Below are 20902 nucleotides of genomic sequence, written 5' to 3' on the forward strand. Positions count from 1 at the left end.
CACATGCATAGGGACTCAGTAGAGATTCAATAAATGTCTGTTAAGTAATTAAAGAAAATGAGTGATATAACTGTATCAATCATATAGCTACATAAAATTATAAGCTCTACTAGTAAAATTAAGGTGTCCACCTGAGCAATTGGTATTATATATGAATGATGCCTGGTTGGTTGAAGTTCATGGCCTTTTCCTACTTAATGTTGGTGAAATAAAATTTCATTCAATTCACAATTCTTTCATAGTGGTTGTACTGGGATAAGAGTGCTAGTCAGAATGCTAATTCGAATCTTCCGGGCAAGAAAACAATGTGTGCCCCAATTAAGAAGTGGCAGTGGGGTTAGAAAGAAAGTTATAGATGTAAAAGATTTTACAGCTGGAATGGATAAAACTTGATGATAGATTGTTGATTATAGGTACATCAGGAAGACTTCAGGTTTCTGGTTTGGGCAACTGGATGGATAGTTTAGAGATGGAGTACACAGCAGAGAAAATGGGGTCAGGGAAGAGGAGTTCAGTGTTGAAAAAGATGACCAAGTTAGGTGACCCACCTATAATTTTCCTGTTTTCCCTCACATTTATTTGGAAATAATTCTGGCTGAACTTTAATAATTTGTATTCACATAATGTTGCTTTGTCAGTTGCTATTAAGAAATTTTCATTATTATATTTTCTTTCCAACTAGACTGTAAACCACTTAAGGGGAAGTTCCTTTTATTTTTTTCCCATTGGTATACTTCTTAGGCCTCTTGGTATAGCAGAAATCAGTATTTATGGCTAAATTAACATTAATTTTCCTATAAATTATATAATAATTTAATGACAGACATTGTTTACTAACCATCTATTCCCTCTCCCATTGAAGAAAAAGTGAAATTAAAAAATAATGGAAAAATGGAGATGATTTTAGAGGGGTTATTAGAGATACAATGTGATTTAGAAATGTTGATACATTTTAATATTATGCTCTTTTATTTATACTAAAATATTGATATTAATAAAACATTTACTTTTTAAAAAGTAATCAGTTGATATAAGAAAAATAAAGATTATAGATTAATCAATCCCTGAAAAATGTATTTTGATTTTATATTTCAATTTCTGTTTTCTAAGAATTAAGTCTTGCATTTTGTATATCAAATAAGCAACAATGAAAAGTGATGCTATGCAGTGCTGGATGTGGTGGGAATTCTTATATACTTTTTGTTTGGTTATATATACTCTTAACAGAAAGCAATCAATTTGGCTATATGTATTAAGACTTCTAGAATGTTTAACTTTGACCCAGGAACTCCATTTAGGAGTCTATATAAATGAAATGATCAAAGTCTTTATTAGGGAATTATTTTCAAAGACATTCATAACTTTTCTATAAAATAATTACAATTTTTAAGTAACTTAAATGTTCAACCACATAGGTTCATTAAATTATGAGATTGACTCTACCTTCCCTCTCTATTCTCATTGTATTCAGCTGAGACTCCACTTGTCATTATAATCATTCTCCTGTAAACTCTTCAATAACTTTACTTTTCTCTTTTTTCTTTACTTTCAGGCAAAGTCCAGCTCTAGAAAAACTCAACTACCAGCTTTATCCATGCTTATATCACTGCAACTAAGAATTATTGGAGAAAATCACACATCTTTTAAGTTAGCTTTCACTTCCTCTGGAAATTCCATTCTCTTATGCTCAACAAAAATTATTTCATACTTGCATACCTTTTCCAGTCTTTTCAAATCTCTATCTTTATTTTTCATTCTAGTTTCTCTCTCCTGGGTTTTCAGTTGATGACATTGCCATATACTATGTAGAAAAAAGTGAAAGCTGCTACATCTAACTCCAAATCTATTTACATTTGCACTGGCCACTCTTTTTTTCTTCTGAGATTGTAGATGAAGGGTCCCACCCCCTCTGAAATATGAAATCCTTCATGTGTGCTCCAGATCCCATCCTCACTTATCTTCTCTAAGACTCTGCTCAGGTAGTTATTTTATTTCTCCTCCCTTTAACCTTTGCTAGGTACTGGACCATTTTTAGTATTCAAATATGCTTTCGAGTCTCTCATTTTCTAAAAAAAATACCAAATAAGCAATTGAACAAGCACATTTTTCCTTCAGCTCACTTCTGGTTTTCTGTAATGCTCTTTACAGGGGAGATTCTTAAAAAAGTTGTGTACATATGCTATCTTCATTACTTCATCCTTTATCCACTCTTATACTAATCTCATTAGACTTCTGCCCCCACTTCTTACCTAAACTTCTCTTACTGATATCACTGTGGATTCTGTGTTGTTAAATCCAGTAGACCATTTTCAGCCACCATTATACTTAACTCTCATTGACACATTAGATCATTTTCTATCGATAGAATATTCTCTTTTCTTTGTTTCCTTCACACTATGCTACCCTAGATTTGCTTTTACTAATCTTTCCATTCCTTTCAATAATATTTTTGTGTAGACTTGGTCTCTTTTTGGTATCTGTTTCAGTCCCTGCACTTCTTTGCTTACTTTACATGCTCTTCCTAAAATATATCACTGATTGCGAAGAAATTATAATAGATACCATCTATTTGGTTTTTTTTTCTTATTTTAGCATATTATGGAGGTACAAGTGTTAAGATTACTTATATTGCCCATGCCCCTCTCCCCCCTCGAGTAAGAGCTTCAAGCATGTCCATCCCCCAAACGTTGCACATCTTACTCATTGTGGTTGTATATACCCCTCCCTTCCTCCCCCCTCCCACCCTCCCAACACCCGATAAATCTTTTTCCTATATGTCCACTTAGGTGTTGATCCGTTAATACCAATTTGCTGGTGAGTACATGTAGTGCTGGTTTTTCCATTCTTGAGATACTTCACTTAGTAGAATGGGTTCCAGCTCTATCCAGGAATATACAAGAGGTGCTATATCACCATTATTTCTTAAAGCTGAGTAGTATTCCATGGTATACATATACCACATTTTATTAATCCACTCATGAATTGATGGGCACTTGGATTGTTTCCATAGCTTTGCAATTATGAATTATGCTGCTATAAACATTCAAGTGCAAGTGTCTTTTTCATAAAGTGACTTTTGATCTTTTGGGTAGATGCCCAGTAGTGGAATGCTGGATCAAATGGTAGATCTACTTGTATCGCTTTAAGGTATCTCCATATTGCTTTCCACAGAGGTTGAACTAGTTTGCAGTCCCACCAGCAGTGTAGGAGTGTTCCTCTCTCTCCGCATCCACACCAGCATTTGTTGTTTGGGGACTTTTTGATAAAGGCCATTCTCACTGGAGTTAAGTGATACCTCATTGTGGTTTTGATTTGCATTTCCCTGATGATTAGAGATGTTGAGCATTTTTTCATATGTTTGTTGGCCATTATTCTGTCTTCTTTGGAGAGGTTTCTGTTCATGTCCTTTGCCCATCTTTTGATAGGGTTGTTTGATTTTTTCTTGCTGATTTTCCTGAGTTCTAAATAGATTCTAGTTATCAGCCCTTTATCATATGTGTAGCTTGCAAAATTTTTCTCCTATTCTGTGGGTTGTCTGTTTGCTCTCTTGACAGTTTCTTTGGCTGTGCAGAAGCTTTTTAATTTCATTAGGTCCCATTTGTTTATTTTTGTTGCTGTTGTGATTGCCTTTGGGGTCTTCTTCATAAATTCTTTGCCTAGGCCAATGTCTAGAGGAGTATTTCCAACATTTTCCTCTAGAATTCTAATAGTTTCACACCTAAGGTTCAAGTCTGTTACCCAGCGTGAGTTGATCTTTGTGAGAGGTGAAAGGTGTGGGTCTTGTTTCAGTCTTATACATGTGGCTATCCATTTTTCCCAGCACCATTTATTGAATAAGGATTCTTTTCCCCAGTGTATGTTTTTGTCTGGTTTGTCGAAGATTAGTTGGCTATATGAGGATGGTTTTCTATCTGGGTTCTCTGTTCTGTTCCACTGGTCAATGTCTCTGTTCTTGTGCCAGTAAAAAGCTGTTTTAATGACTATAGCCTTGTAGTATAGTTTGAAGTCTGGTAAGTTGATACCTCCTATTTTGTTTTTATTGCGTAGGATTGATTTTGCTTTACGGAGTCTTCTCTGGTTCCATACAAAGCGTAAAATTATTTTTTCTATATCTGTGAAAAATGATGATGGATACTATCTATTTGTTAATGACTTCAAAACTTAGTCTCTTATCCAGTTCCTTTTCTGAGTACCAAATTATGGGCAGCTCAAATTTGTTGTCTTCCCAGTTGGGTGTTTGATTATTCACATTTTTCCCTCTACCATTCTCTCTCAATTTAGTAAATGGGACCTTAATTGTTCAGTTTTTCAAGCTAAAAACCTATGAATTATCCCAACATCAGCCTCTTAACTTACCTCCCACATGGAATCCATCACCAAGTCCTGCTGATTCTACTTCCAAAATATATTTTGAATATATTGGTTTCACTCTCTTTCCACTTGTCTGTTTTGGTCCTAACCAATAATTCTAGCCTGAATTATTGCAATTGTTCTCTTATTATCTCTTAGCTTCTACTTTGTTTTCCTATAATTCATTATCTGCCTAGCAGCCAAAGAAGTCTTTTTAAAATGCAAATCTGATCATATTACTCGCCAGCATAAATCCCTTCATTTGGTTTCTCATTACTTTTAGGATAAAACTCATGGTCCTTAATATGTCCTAAAAGACCTTGGGCAACCACCCCTGACTCCTCCGCCAGCCTAATCTGCTACATTCCCACACCCTGCCAGCATTATACTTTTCCACCACTCTGACCTTTCTGTGTCTCAAACACTCTGGAGCTTCTTCTCAGTTCAGGGATTCCACACATCTTATTTCGTTTGCTTACTTTCTGCTCTTCTCTTCACCTGACATAACTCCTACTCCGCCATCAGTCACCATCTCTAATTGGGCTTTTGCAGGGAAGCCTTTCCTGATTTTGCAGATTAAGCGAAGTGCCTACATTATTTGTTTTTATAGGACCTTGTGTGTCTCTTTAAAAAATAACTATTAGAGTATTCATGTATGTAATTAATGGTTTAATGTCTGTCTCTCCATGAGGGTTCATTCAGGGCTGCGTACAGAGACAGTTTAGCATAGTGCCTGGCAGACATTAAGTCCTTCATAAAAAATATTTTAAACTGAAGAAGTCAGTATATTATCATGTTGTTAGTGATCATATTTTATAATCAATGATGTAAGTAAATGTTTATTATACATATAAAAAAGAATATTGAGCTTGATGATTGGGTTTTCACACTTGTGTGAGATGTGCCTGCCTCAAACCTGTTACCATGTTGGCACATTACCTGTCTGACATGAAAACAAAAAATCACAACAAAAAAAAAAAAAAAAAAAAGGAAAAAAAAAACCCCAAAGAATACCAAAGAGTATTTAGCATATAATCTCATTTTTGAAAAAAAAAAGTTATCTATTTCCATATTAAAAGCCTGGAAGGATTCCCCCACCCTAGATTTTAACATTTTTGAAAGAATTCTGTTTTTAGAATTTTAATATCTTTAGATGTAGAGATTACAAGAGATTTTTATTTTGTATACTTTTCTGTATTTTGTACATTCTCCTACTGAAACTTTATTACCTTTATCATCAGAAAGGGTAAAAGTTATTTAAAAAGAAAAAAATCAGTTACTGGTAACTGTCTGTATTCAAATACATACTTATTTCAGATCTTTTATATTATTGCCTTCAGCTTCCTTAAGCCCTTGCAAATCTCAGTTTTTAAAAATAAGATGCATGTTATTCTAATACAAAACATCTTTGTGCTCAATGATCAGCTGCATGGAGAGGATATACCAGCTCAAAAATACGATGCTTATGAATCATAGGGTATCAAGGTTTGTAACACTGATACAACTAGCAGGAGAATTAGTCAGGGTCATTGAACAAAGACAATTTGTTCAAATATATTCAGTAAACTGCTCACTGGAATATGAACAAAAATCCCTTATCTTTGAGAAGTGTATGGCTTATTTATTAGTGCAGGTTCTTTGCAAAAAAGATACAGGTAACAAGCTGTGAAAGTCTTCAGCTGTTTCATTCTTTACAGTGCAGTGCTTAAACATTTAAAAAGAAAACCTTAATTTGCAAAGTTATATTGACATTGTAATTTTTGCATATTTAATAAACCCTAGCTACTTTAACTGAAAAGTGGAATTTTTCATGGAATGCTACCCTTTTCATTACTGCATACATCTTAGATTTAATTTGGCATGGGACGCATCAACCTTGGCTCTTGGAGACAAGGTTAGAATCTGTAGTGCATAAAAACGAGCTCTTCTAAACATTTTTTTTTCATTTGCTACACATTCTGTGCCAGCTTTGGAGAGCACACAAAGAATGAGAACGATCGTTTTTCTTAACTTGACAGAAAATTATTAGCGTAGTTGCAAATATTTTCCTTTTTAGAATGGAAAGGATTGTATTTCTCCACATTTTTGTTCCTTTTAGAATGTCAACAAGGTAGGACTTGTCATACTATAGAGCAAAACAACAATTGTGGAGGTCTTATGTGTTTTGAATAAAGCTATTACTGCTTAATGTATAGTCTTCTGATATTTTTTTTGTTTCTGGTAGAAATTCAGACAGGCCTTATTATTATCAGAAACTTTTTTTTGGCTTGGATATCCCAAAATTTTAATGCTATTTTGAAGATTTTCAGATGTATTCCAAAGCAACCTTTTCTTTTTGGTTGAATGTATGATATAAAAAAAGTCTAATTCTCTAACTGATATTATTACTCTATTTTTTTCCTTGGGAAGAAAGATAAATTACCTGCGCTTATGATAATATGTGTACTGTGTACCCATTTGTGGGATACTCATTAATAAAATTAGCCTTTTTTTGGAAAAGCTTGCACTATGATTCACCTGAAAAAGTATGACTTGAATAAAGATAAAAAAGTTTAATAAAATTATGTAAGCGAGAACTCTGTTGCATGTAATATAATCTGTCTTAAAGAGCAAAAGGTGTTTTTTGACTCATTTAACTGAAAATTCCAGGTGTAGGTCAGCCTTCCTGTACAGCTGTATTTGAGGGCTAAAACAAGGCCCTCAAGATTTAGTTTCTCTTTACCTATCAGCTTTTTTTTTTTTTCCTTTCCTCTTTATCAGTTTCATTTTAGGCAAGCCAACCAGCCATACTTCCCTCCACCACCACCCTCTTCCTTTTTCTGTTTCCTAAAATTATAATTAAATGTAACTTGGGATTGAGTTTCTTTGGCTTTATAGCTTGGATCGTATGCTCATTCCTAAATTAAATCACTCTGTGATGCTCTGATGAACAGGGCCTGAGGCCCATGTAAGCTCAGAGCCAGGAGTAAGATCCACTTACATGAACTAAGAATAGGGAAAGGCAAGATATTCCCAGTTACTGTTATGTGAATAAGAGGTATTTGATGTAGGGCAGGGAAATATGATAAATATGTAATAAACTTCATACATTTTTCTACATATGTAAGTTATATAGAATATATATGTACATATATGTTTAAACACACACACACACACACACACACACACACGTTATTCTCAGATTAGGAGATGAAGGCCTTGGAAGACATTTGCATTTTGACATCATTGTGGGCTCAGAGGCCATTTTGCCTGGTGCTCTGCAAATCCTGCAAAGTTATTTCTATTATGTCCCCTGGGGAATTGCTACTGGCTGGGCTATTGAGGAACCCTTGTGAGGGTTATCTTTTGATCAGATGGGAGTTCTGTGAAATTTAAGTTTGCTCCTTTCTGGCTGGTTCCTTTCTATTGAACACATTAATTAGAGGACTGCTTAATGAGCAAAACAGTCTTGGAAACTCAAAAAGTAGTCATAACGAGAAAGCAGGCATCTTGGTGTCTCAAAGATGTGGGGTTTATGTCATTTACTACTACAGTAGGGAGCTTGTAGCACAGAAAACAGTGTTATATTGGAGGAACATGGGACTTGGAATATATGTGGCAGGTTGTTCTAGTCTTGGAATTGGCTTGAGAAATCTTGAGGCCTTCAGACCCTATTGGGATCCTTTTTGAATGGAATGTATTCATAATATTATTTACACATAGTTCTTACATTAGGTATTATGTGGGAAAGGTGGGGAGGGAGATATTTGTGAACTAATTATAGGATGCTGTATAAAGTAAATGATCCCTTATAAATTTATTTCTGTAAGTTAGACAGGCAGTTACATATTGTTCTGTTTCTTCATTCATATGTCTATTTAGATTGGCCTAACCATTATATGTGAAGATGAAGAGGACAATTTCTTGGAGCTTTTCTTGAAGCTCCAAGAATCCTGTGAGGAGTCCAGAATAAGACCCAGAAGTCATCTGATTGAGACTTCTCAAGTGAGTCTCATCAAAGATGTTTTCTTGTGTTCTCTTTTATCCAAATTTTTCCCTTTCCTTGTTTCCCCTTTTCTTTAAGTTTCTAGTAAATGAGAGGAGACAGGTGTTTTGTTTGGTCTGGAATTTAGAGTCCTTTGATTAGTGTGTACCTTCATTTTGAGTCATGGCATGAAACCCAGTTGAGGGTGCCCTAATATAAGGAAGATGATGTTATGGCACCCACATATGGTGGTTAGCAGGTACTGCAATATTAGCATTATAAACATGACTATTTGTGGGGATTTGGTTCTTACTTTTGCCCATGTTAATTTAACAATGAAAAGAAAATGCATTATCTCTGTTAGAAAAAATTAGTATTGCATGATTCTAAACTGTATATTTTAAAAAACAAAACATTATATTTACAGTTTTATTTCTTTGCTTATAGCATGGATAAAATGCAATTTATATAGGTATTTATTCTGAAAAGCAGTCATAATGAAATGTTTAAGGTTGGTTATTTCAAAAACGACATTTAGAAAGATGTTTACTTTAGTAAGGTTTTTAATTTTGCCCTTACCAGGAAATTATATTTCTCAAACAAGAAAATGAACTTTTTCCCTTAGCAAATTGGAATGAGAAAAATAGTAAGGGCTTAGAATCTGGAAAAGAAAATAAAGTGTCAACTATAGATATGAGAGGTCCTCCCTTCCATCTGGTGGTAATATTGGTGTAAATAAGAAATTGTCGAGCTGGATAATTTAATTGAAAAGCAGATGATGCTGTCTTTCCTACCGACTAGGGTCTATTTCAAGTTCTCATTACCATAGGCACAAAATGTTTGAAGAAAGTAAATAGGTCAACGAACCTCGAGTGCAATTAAGTTCTCATGTGTAGGACAATAACTTTAGCCCTTGTCTTCCAAACTTTTAAAATTACCCCAGTGAACCAACAGCAACTTTTAATGAGGCACGAGCAAGGAACACACAGATTCTGTAAGATGGAAAATCAGATAGCTATGGCGAAATCGTTGCTTTGCTACACATAGGTTTACTCCATTTGCTCTTAATGAAGCATGGCCACTTTCTGTGTTCCTGCATTTAATTCTACTCTCTGTATGTGCTAGTTTCACCTTCCCAGGGATAAACAGACACGTACATTCCAAAGAGATGAATCAATAAAAGAGGAGAAACATCTTCTGGTACAAGATTAAAAAAGAGACAGAGAGAAGAGAAACAAGCAAAATATATAGATGAAAGACCAGTGAATTAGAATTTAGAAATCTGGGTTAATTTAACCTTAGTTTTGCTATGTATTAGTCTTGTGACTCTGGGAAATTATTCAATCCCTCATTTTTAATTATGTTATCTATAAAATGAAAGAGGTGATTTAGATAATCTAACTTAATTTTACACTATGCTATCCAAATAAATTTTTTTAAATGACTGAATAATTTTAAAAAGCTCATTTTAAGAATCAGGACCCTTTGTACTAGAATTGCCAATTGGGATTCACAGTTGCTCTTTTTTTTTTTTGATACATAGTGATGAGCAGGCAATTTTAAATATTAGAACAGGAAAAGAGCTCGGATTTACATAGAAGCAGTGGGGGAAGAGGCTGAGATTTTGGAAATGATGGCACTGTATTTTGTTAATTGCTACCTGTCCATTCTCTCTCACCCTTGCTTGCTTTCTTGGTGTAACTCCCTAGTTTATACAATTGCAAAGTTAGAAACTGCATGGGTTTCATCAGTTTTTACATTTTTATTTATTTGTTTTGGTTTAACCCTCCTTTCCCTTATGCCTTGGGAAAGCTTCTAGTGCTAATAACAGCTAGCAGTTTTTGAGGAGTATACATTTATTATAATTTTTTCATTTAATCGTAATAAAATCTTATAAAGTAGCTGTCATCATTATGATCATGTAACTTGTTCAAGGCCACACAATTAATGAGAGGCAGAGTCAGGATTCAAATCCTCCTCTGTTTTTCCAGACTCCAACTTCTCTACTTTGGGAGTCAGTATAACACTGGTTGTTGGCAACAACAATGAAAGCTAACACATCATGCTCACTGTGTGTCAGGCATTGTTTTAAGTACTTTAGATATGCTAAGACCCATGATCCTTGTAAAAAACCCACGGTGCAGGTCTTATTAATATCCCCATGTGTCAGATGAAGAAACAGCCACAGGGAAGTTAGGTCATTTTCCCGAGGTCACACAGCTAGTAAGTACCAGGGCTGGAATTTGAATTCATGAGTGTGGCTTTATAGTCCTTGTCATATACCATGAAGGTTACAATGCCTCGCTATCGAGCTGCCACTCTTGGTGGAGGAGAACTTTGAAGATAATTCTTGCTTTTTATGATGGTTGTGTTCTTGGAATATTTCCTGAATTATTTTTGTAGTCTGACTTCCTTGAAAAATGAAGAAAGGGTTCTGTTAATGCAAGAGCTACAGTGAATGAAGTGGGACAAAGGGGATCTGGGAGGTGGTAATGCAGAGAATAGTTATGGTGAGAGTGTTGCAGGGAAGGCCAGCTCATCTTGTAGTGTTGGCAGGACAAGAATAAAGACAAGCTAACTCTAATTGCCTGAATGGAGCTGAGATTTTAACCTGTGTGTGTGTGTGGGGGGGGGGGGTGGAGAGGGGGAGAGAAACAATAGATGGGGATTTAGTAGAATGAAGATGTATTAATCAGCTGTAGCCAAAGTTTTGGGTATGGGCCAAGCTTGTTTTGGAGACTGGCAGGTGCTGACCCAGATATGGTGACCAATGGTGTTGTCTGAGGGCTCTGACATGTTTACATGCTCCTTGCCCCCAGGTTATCTCCAGTGTCTGGTCCCAGCCTGGGTTGGGGAATGCCCTCACTAACTTGAGGATGTGCTTTAGACCCAGCTTCCTTCTCACCAGTGAGGTACTGGAGCCATCTCTAGTGATACAGGATATGCATGGTATGATGTTCACACTCGGTCATTCACTGGTCAAGAAGGTGGGCATATCATAGGGTGCTGTTGCCAGGTTTGACAGGGAAAAAAAAATCAATGGAAGAGAAAAAAGAATGGAATATGGAAAAGTTTGCATTTTATAGGTCTCCAGATTTAATGGATGTTTGCATTGAAGCCTAGGAATTAGTTATTCTTTTGGAGGATTGAATGGAATGGAGATATTTGTTTAATAACCAGATTTTTCCTTCTTTATATTGAAAACTCCTCAAAGGCCCTCGTTTTTGGATCATATTTTGTGGTCCTTTGTTTTACCAAAGGAATGCTTCTTAAAGTTTCCTCATAGTATTTGCCACTGAGGGAGATGAGGGAAAAGAGAACCCTAAAACGCTTTGATTGGAAATAGTTTTGGATGGAAGGAGGTGTCACGTTAAATCAAATATGGCAAACTTAGTGGGGAGGAGTTTTGTGTGGTATAGGACCATGGGTAGTGTTCCATGGTATGATGGGTATGTTCGACATTGGGAAAAATATAGTAATATATGTACTTTTAATAGGAGAAAAAAATCTTTCCAAAGTGGAAAACAAACTAGAGCCCATGTCACAAAGCCATCTGGGAATGGAGCTTGTGGAGGCAGTGGATGCTCAACGTGGACACACAGACAGTGGAAGTTATCAGAGAGCTCCCTGATGTGAGCTATTTTTGAGGCTGTGCCAATGACCATGGAGATGAAATTATTTCCCTGAACTTCAGGAAATTCCCAGATACCATTTTATCATAACAAAAGCCTGTAGTGGCTCCAAATTCAGCAGGCAATAGAGAAGATTTTTATGTTTCCATTTCTGAGTTTAGGTTTATTCCCACACCTCCCCCACATTTTTATGTGATGCTTTATGTCCTCCATGATTTGAGGTATCCAAAAGTTTTAGGTTCTAGAGTTCAGAATTTTAAACAAGTCAAAATTTTAAACAAGACCTCCTGTTAGGAGTAGAAGTTGTTGGAGTGACTTACTTTGGCCACTCCCAAGAGAAAAAAGCCCTAAAATAGGTAACTTTTTGCTAAGGAAACTATTTAATTGGCTTAGTGGAAGTCCATCCTCTGTATCTCAGGGCAGCTGTACTGCTATTGCTGATTTCTGATGAAGGAAGCTAGATCCTGCTATTGGCATGTTGACAAGGCAAGCCTTCACGATGGACTCTAGGTGGCAGTGTTGCTGCTGCTGATTTTTAAGCAGGGCCTTCAGGGTCCCCAGCTCCTTTTCCTGATGTGGAACAGCACTAATACTTCAACAGCCCTCACTGTATAGCTGACAGTGCTCTGTTTTATGTTGCATTAGGTCATTAAATATGAAATGTCCGCTTTTGAATCAAAAGTGTAGTTTATAATATCTCAAACAAGAAGCAGTACAATTAATCAAAGTATGGACCTAAACTATCAACACTGTTTTGCCATCTTAACAGTAGCTTATTTACACCAGCAGAGAAGAAGCCTGAAGAGCAAGTGGTGATAAAATTGTGAAAGGTGGTTTCCACGGCTTGTTGAGAATTGAATATTTTTTCTTGCAAGAAATGGTCCAAAGCCTAGAAAAGGTGGTAGTCAGTTGGTACAAGGTCTGGTGAATACAGTGGATGACAGAGAGCTTCCAAGTCCAGCCCCTGTAGTTTGAGCAGTGTTGTTTGTGTGACATGTGGTCGAGCGTTGTTGTGCAAGAGGATTGGCTTGTCTCTATGACCAATCTCAGCTTCTTGATTGCAAGCATCCTCATAATTTCATCCAACTAATTGCAGTAGACATCTGTTGATAATCGATTGATCAGGTTTCATGAATCTGTAGTGTATAATACCAGTGCTGGACTGCCAAACAGATACCATTAGCTTTTTTTGATGAATATTCAGTTTTGGACCGTGTTTTGGCACTTCATCTTTCTCCATCCATTGTGCTGAACCATTGTGATTGTCAGAAATAATTCATTTTTCATCACACATTATAATATAGTGTAGAAATGGTTCACATTTATGTCATGACAACAAAGAAAGGCAAGCTTCAAGATGGTGTCTCTGCTGACACTCATTTAATTCATGCGGTACCCATCTATCCAGCTTATTTACCTTGCTGATTTGTTTAAAATGGTCCAATGTTGTTGGAATAGTAACATAAACCTTGCTCCTAATTCATGCATAGATCGAGATGGATTTGCTTCCACTACAGCTTTCAGCTCCTCATTATCCACCTTGGTCTCAGGTTGCCCACATGGCTCATTTCAAGATTAAAATCACCAGAAGGGAACTTTGCAAACCATCAATGTTCTGTGCATTCATTAGACACATCCTTCCTAAACACTTCATTGATATTTCTGAGCTGTTTGCACTGCATTGGTTCCACGACAGAACTCATATTAGAAAATAACATGAAATTTTGACTTATCCATGGTTTCACAAAAATTGCTCTGAAAAAAATTTGAAAGAAAATCAAAAGCCAAAACATGCATTTGAAAGACTGAGGATGTACCTTCACAATAAAAATAAAACAAGAAGTGTCAAAGTGAAATGTCAGAAATATCAATTCTCAAACTTAGTACTTAAGGAAATCAGACATTTCGTACTTAACAACTCATATATTAAGCTTTAAGGGTGGTGGACTATTATATCTTCATTTTTAAATGTTAGAAAAACTGAGGCACAAAGAACTTATGGAGTTTGCCCAAGTTGAATAGCAGAAGTGGAATCTGAACCTAAGTTGTCTGGCTTCAGATTTAGTATTCCTTGTTAATATACTTTGTAGCTTCCTGGGGGATAACTTTAGGGCTCTGGCAAACTCAGACACTCAGGGGAAAATGTGATGCAATTTTTTCACCCACCAAGCTTGGAACTGTGCTTGTATTTTTTGTGGTTGTATTTTGTTTTGTGTTTATGAAAGTTGCAGACAACTTTCTCATAGATGTATGTTTTGTCAGGTACTGCACTCTACCTAGTATTTTCTCCTTATGTCTCCTTCAAACAAAGGAAGGGTATTTTCTACTTCCAAGTGGGACTCAAACTAATAGTTGTCTCCAAACATAAAAAAATAAAAATGCAGCGCTGGGGTATGGTAATGTCATGGACCAGACACTGGTCAAGCAGGCCCAACTGCTTCTCAGACTCAAGCTTTTCCACCCAACTCCATGCCCCGAACAACACCCACAGGTGATTTCTGTTGAGGGGGTTGCCATATTTTTAAGTCAAATGGCAGTCCTTACATTTACAACACAAATTTCTTGCAGAAAACAATGAAAATACAGAAGAGTTTTGAAGATAATGAATATTGTGAAGATCAGCACCCTTTCCTCATAGCAAATGGGAGGAACTACTGAGTGACTGTTTATCATCTCATATAGAGATGATAGTTAGAACAATACTTTCTATTGTTCTTTCTCCACTAGAGGGTCCTTGGCATGAAATTTTTATGTTTCCTTTTATGTCTCAATTCTGTTGCATGCCCTTTTGGGGTTCTACTCCTCCTGTCACCCTGGACTTGGAGTCCCCACAGGGGGAGGTATTTGCAGAAGCAGAGTCTCCTATGATGACAGTGACTGTACAATTGATCTGCTGGCTAGTGCTTGGTGCCTGGTGCCTCTAATCCTGCCATTAATTGATAGCCTTTTGATTTTAAGCCTAAAGTCCTCCAGCCTGTGGAAGGGCTGCAGCAAGTCTTTTTTTCTGTATGTTGAGGGCACCGGTACTCTTTGCAAAGAAGAAAACAATGTAGCTCTATCATTTTGCCAGATGCATCAACTTCAGTGTGGTAACTAACTAAGATTTCTACTCAATTCCTTAAATCTGCTTCTCTATTATACTCTTTATCTCAGTGAATAGCACCACCATTCAGTCAGCTATACATGCCAGGGCGTCTTGGCTATTACTCATCCCTTGTACTGTATTCAGTAAATCTTACAGAGTCTGTCTTTTTATTATCTCTTACATCTGACCTCTTATCCCCATTTCCACTGATCTGTTTAGTTTCCGGAATGACTTATTTCCCATCTAAGACAAGTCATTCCCTACTCATTTTCCTTCCTCCATTATGAATCTAATTGCTTCCATTCTATTTTTAATTTTACTTTAGGCATAGTGATGTCAATCTCCTACTTAAAATCCTAAACATTCCCCATAATGTTCAGGAGAAAGTTAAAATGTTATGGCAGAGTCCACAATAACTTTTAATATCTGTTCCTACTTACCTGTTCTGTCCTATACCCTTCTGTGCTTGCATGTGAACAATGGTTCAACCATTTCAAACATTTATAGTATCCTGAACTTGTTCTGTGATTTTACACATGCTCCCTTTGTCTCTGGAATGACTTTATCTACCTTCTTCACTTGCCTCACCCCTGATCTTCCTTCTAGACTCAGCTCAGATGTCATCACCCCTGAAAAAGCTGCCTTGATCTTTTGGTCTGATTTTTTTGCCCTTATGCTTTACTGTATTCCCAAATCACATTTGCAAGCAAACATACCAGCCACTGTTGCACTAATCTACAACAGTATGTGCTTTTTGTTTTTTAACTTGGCTGTCTTCCTAACCACGCTGTGTGCTTTGTGAGAAGAGAGGATGGTCTAGTATTCATTCTTCAATTCCTAGTACCGAGCAGTATAGCTGATATAAAGTGGATATCTATAAATATTTGTTGGATGGAGGAGTAAAGAAAGTATAGATCCACATAGCTCATGAATGATACAGAGACTGATTTTGAGGTGTTGTTCAGTTTACCTGAAAGATTTGGAACTGAACCATCACTGTTGCATCAAAGAGGAAATGATTGAGGGTCCGTGAAAAATGGTTGTATAGCTTGGCTGAGGTTGCAACTGTCTTGGTGGCAGCCAAGGGTTCAACTATCTAAGGATCTGTAGGCATTAAAAGAAAAGTCAGGAAAAGTCTTGGTGCTCCTCATATGAGAAAACTTATCCTGGACATGGGGGCTGGGACCCTCCTGGAATCGATTGTCAAAGTTACCTTTGTTCCCATCTCATTCATTTTGGGACTAAGAAGCAGTATATCTATGGTTATGTCGGAAATAATGCCCAGGATTGTTTTCAAGGCGATGAAGAATTTCCCAACTCTGTCTTGGTAGGTTGTGGAAATAATTGGAATGGATATAGAGTCCTACTGGGGACTCGATGAAAGCTGGATTGCCAAAACGTCACAGTCTCTTTGATTTATTGACCAGAGTTGGGCCAATAATTTTGATTTGGGATCTGTATTAATTAGCATACTGGCTAAGTTGCTAGAATAAAGAGACCTCAAAATATGGCTTCTCTGTAACAGTCCAGAAAGAGGTGGGCAAACCACGGTGGACAGAACCCCAGCTCCCTGAGATCATCCATGGATCTTTGTTCCTTTTGTCTTATTGCTCTTCTATTCATTAGACCAGTAGTTGGCAAACTTTATTATATGTTAGAATTAGCTGGAGATGCTATTGGATTCCATCACCAGAGTTTCTGACTCAGGTCTGGTGTGAGTCCTGAGAATTTGTATTTCTAACAGTTTTCCAAGAGATGCTGATGCTGCTGATCTGGGAACCATACCTTGGGAGCCAGTGTCCTAGGGTATGGCCCCTGTCTGCTTGGTTGAAGCTGACTTGCCTAAATGCTGCCATGTTCCAACCCTGGGAGAAGGGAGAAAGAAAAAGAACAAGAAGTAGAGCGCTCCCAGCTCTCTTAAGGGCAAGTCCCAGAAGTTACTCATATCCCTTTGCTTACATTCCATTGGTATGAACTTTGTAACACAACTATCTGCCAGGGAGCCTAGGAAATGCAGCTTCTACCTGGTAGGTCATGTTCCTAGCTAAAATATGAAGACTCCATTGCCATAGGGGAAAAGGGAAGAAAGAGTGGTCTTTGCCCAGCCCTGCCACATATGAGAATGTGCATTCACATGTCCTCCTGTGCCTCGGAACATGGAGGCAGGACACCCTTTGCAGGTTCAGAGGTGTTCTTCCAGGATTCTAGAAATGCCTTAAGCCCAGCCAGGTTCCTGGGTAGTCTTCAGACCCATGAACTTGGCTTGTATGCCACAGCAGTAGTCCGCCAAGAACACTAATTTTCTCCATCTTCCTTCTTCCCCTTCTTTTCCTCTGTCTTGCAAACCTCCCAACCAGGTGGCCCATTTTCTTCACAGCTGATACTACAGCAACTGTATTCTCATTCTACTGATGTTGCTTTCAGTTTTGCTAGTGGTCAGCTCTTCAGTAGGAGTAAAATTCTTCCTGTTCTTCTTGTAGGTCGTTGAACTCTTAAACCTATTGCTTCAACCTCAAATATGACCTTCAAAAACATGAAACTGTTTTAACCTGCCAGATTGTCTAGCGCAGAGAGTAAAAGGACTGCAGTGTATCTAATAAAAGGTTTTCTGATATGTAACAAAAGTGGTCCCTAATGTGGGTTTCACTGATCTATGGGTAAAATGTAATATATTTTCTCTCTTTAAAATTCTCAGCAGCAGAGTCTTCATTTTGTCAACAAGAAAACCAGTGAACTTGAAGGTTTTACTGTCTCTGGATATTGTTAACACAGCATTTCCCCCCTGTATTTTCTCTTGCTAAGTTTCATGACACCAAATTCTATTTCCATTGAAGTTCATGTAGCATCATTTTCTTTAAAAGAGGTTGTCTGAGAAAGATGAACTTAGTCTGTTTCTCATCTGCTAACCTACAGCGTCATAAGCCATAAAATCCTAGTTGAACATCACCCCAATTGAACTCTTTCTGTGGCTACAACATAATTTGAAGGTGAATAGTGTTTTCCTGTAGAAGACAGTGGCTAAGAGCTCAGCCTCTGAAGTTAAAGTACCTGGCTTAAAGCACTGGCTCTTACTGTGTGTACTTAACTGTTTTATTTCAATTTTGTAAGTCTCAATTTTCTCTTGGTAGAATGGAATACAAACATTATATACCTCACAGAGTTGTTGTGGTAAAGAAAACTTGTTCTGATACTTTCTAAAACTGTAAGGAAGACTTCACTCAAGGCTATTGCAAAAGGGAGAGCAATTGAACTCACTCTGAACACAACAAAGGCAGTGGGGGGTTATAGCCTAAGAACAGAGTGAAGATCGCAGTGAATGGAAAATTACTAGGAGGAGACATCAAGAGTAGGGTATTCTTGTTACACTGGTCTAACCGGAATTCTTGCTAAAGACGGGCCAAAGATTTATACATCAAAGGTGGGGAATGATAAACTTGATCCTATATCAAGGGTGATCAGGAATTAGGGTAGGGAGATTCTCACTAACCTTACTTAGCAGGATGCTCGCTACAACTGGGCTAGGTAAAGGCAGGATAAGGGCCAGGGTCTAGGCACAGTCAAGAAGAGCACTCAGGGGAACCTGACCACAGTTTGGTTGAGAAGAGAATCTCTGTCACTTGTGAGGCTTAAATTAGATAGTTCATATAGAAACATTAAGTCAGTCCCAAGTACATAGTAGAGGCTGATTAAATGTTACCTATTATTAGTATTCTTAAAATTACCAATGATTATTTCTCTCTGCCATCTTATAAGTATATATATATTGGGGAATTATTTAATTTCAAAATCCAGAGCAAATGCTATTCAAGTGTCCTTCTGAATTTGTCAGGACAAATCTTTACTTTAAGTTTTATCCAGTCTGGTTCCTTTAATAGGATGGTGTGATAGAAGATAGGCTCTGTGACCACTTGATATTTTGAAGTTACATCTGAAGACAAGGGTGTGAATGGAACCCTCATCTGTCAATGGAAGGTCTGAAAAGTTAAGTCTTGAAAGAGAGTCAAGCCAAAAACATATCCAAACCCAGTCACGTAAGATGAAGCCCAGGTGAAATAACTGGAGCTGGTGTATGGGATTGAATTGGGATTAGAAAATTACCAGACCAGAGAAAGTGAGGTGGCAAATATCTAAATCCTGCAACAAGCAGACCCTGGCTAGTGAAACCACCTGGGAGGTGGTTTGTACATATTCAAAGAGAGCAAATGTGGTGCAAACTAGATTTCTTTAAATGAGATATGGTAAATAGATACTATAAAATTACCTGGGAGCTAAAAATAGAAATAAATTTTGGGGCTGGGGTACCAGCCAAAACCCAAAGGGCATGACGGGTTACCTTTTTTAATATCACATTTCTTGTGTTTCTAGCTGATGTCACAATAAACCTGGGGAGTATGCCTTCCAGAAAAGCCAGTTTTTCCTCAATTGCAAGCATTCCTTAACTATCAGAAAGCGAAGTTTAATAACAAGCAGAGAGCATTACCTAATTCAATCAGTGACAACTGCACATTGCTTCCCTTCCAGTTCACTGGCTGTTTCTCTGCTCTGAGGGCTGCCTTCAGACGGCACAGGTCTCTCTGTTGCTCCTGCTCTCAGCTTGTGTGTTCTCTTCCTGTACTATCTGTTGTCCTCTGCTGTGTCCCAGTCCTTCTTCAGCCAGATTCTCTGGCTGTTCACAGGAAGGGACCTATATATTTCATTCTACATCCTTATATGATTATGATTAACATTTTATTGAGGTATAACATACCTATAGAAAGCAGCACATACCATGAGTGTACAACTCACTGAATTTTCACAAAGTCAACATATCTATGAAAGGAGCACCCAGGTCACAAACCAGATCGTCAGCTGTAGTCCAAAAACCTCTCATATTATGTTCCTGTCTAGTCGCTAATCATCCCCCATCACTGGTGCCTTCACTAAAGGTGACCACATCCCGCCTTCTAACAGCACAATTTAGTTTTGCTGTTTTTTGTACTTTGTGTAAGTGCACTTATACAGTGTATGCTCTTTGAGGTCTTGCTTCTTTTGCTTAACATGTTTGTGAGATTAACCTGTATTGCTGAGTTGCAGTGTTCATTCTCATTGCTCTGTGTGCTCCATTATTTGACTACACCAGTTTATTATTCAGCTGTCACAGGAACTTTGGCATTTTCATGGTATCAGTATTTTGAATGGTGCTGCTATTTTTAAATGAGAATTTAAAACTTTTGCTATTAAAGTTGGGAAGTGGCAGAATTAATATTATAAGTTATCTTATTGGTAATCTCAGAGAAGAAAACACCTTTAAATTATAATCAATCTCCCCCTTAATATTTCAATACGGGGGAAAATGAGCCTTTGAACACACTCTGTACATGATTTCCTTTGGTTTCCTTCCATTCAGTATTTTTAAGGAGTATTTAGCAACATTCATCAGGAGATTATTGACCGGATATCAATCATCTGTTACAAGATCTTATCAGAACAGGGTGAACTATGGTTTCAAAAGGGAGTCAGAGCTTTAACTTGTCACACAGATGATTTTCCAAGTTTCGTTTGACAAATCCTAAGAGAAAAAGGGGAGCAGGAAGAATGTTTGAAATTTTTCAAATCTGTTTTATAAAAACATATAAAACTTTAGTACTTAATCTCCATTTTAAGATCTTCCTGTGGGCTCTGCCAAGGGCACTGTGATAAATCACACAGAAAACTTGCATATACTATGATTTTTATGAAGAAGATCCTACATTATTTAGCCACATTAGCAGTCGTGCATGTCTGCACACTAAACACTGGTTATCAATGATTAATGGACAACATGCTTGAACAGTGATCTCCTACTTGAGCTAATGAACTAAATAGTTTATTTCATGCTCCATTTCCACAAAT

The 20902-nt window shown here is 37.2% G+C and overlaps 1 non-coding gene across 1 annotated transcript; it reads left to right on the plus strand.

Moving 5' to 3' along the window:
* The first annotated feature begins 5194 nt into the window (after positions 1-5194).
* On the plus strand, positions 5195-5299 carry LOC142871816 (small nucleolar RNA U13). Its single transcript, XR_012919998.1, has one exon. It is a non-coding gene; the product is annotated as a small nucleolar RNA U13 (small nucleolar RNA).
* Positions 5300-20902: the final 15603 nt, after the last annotated feature.

The sequence above is a fragment of the Microcebus murinus genome, chromosome 6 (assembly GCF_040939455.1).
Source record: "Microcebus murinus isolate Inina chromosome 6, M.murinus_Inina_mat1.0, whole genome shotgun sequence".
Classification (NCBI taxonomy): Eukaryota; Metazoa; Chordata; class Mammalia; order Primates; family Cheirogaleidae; genus Microcebus; species Microcebus murinus.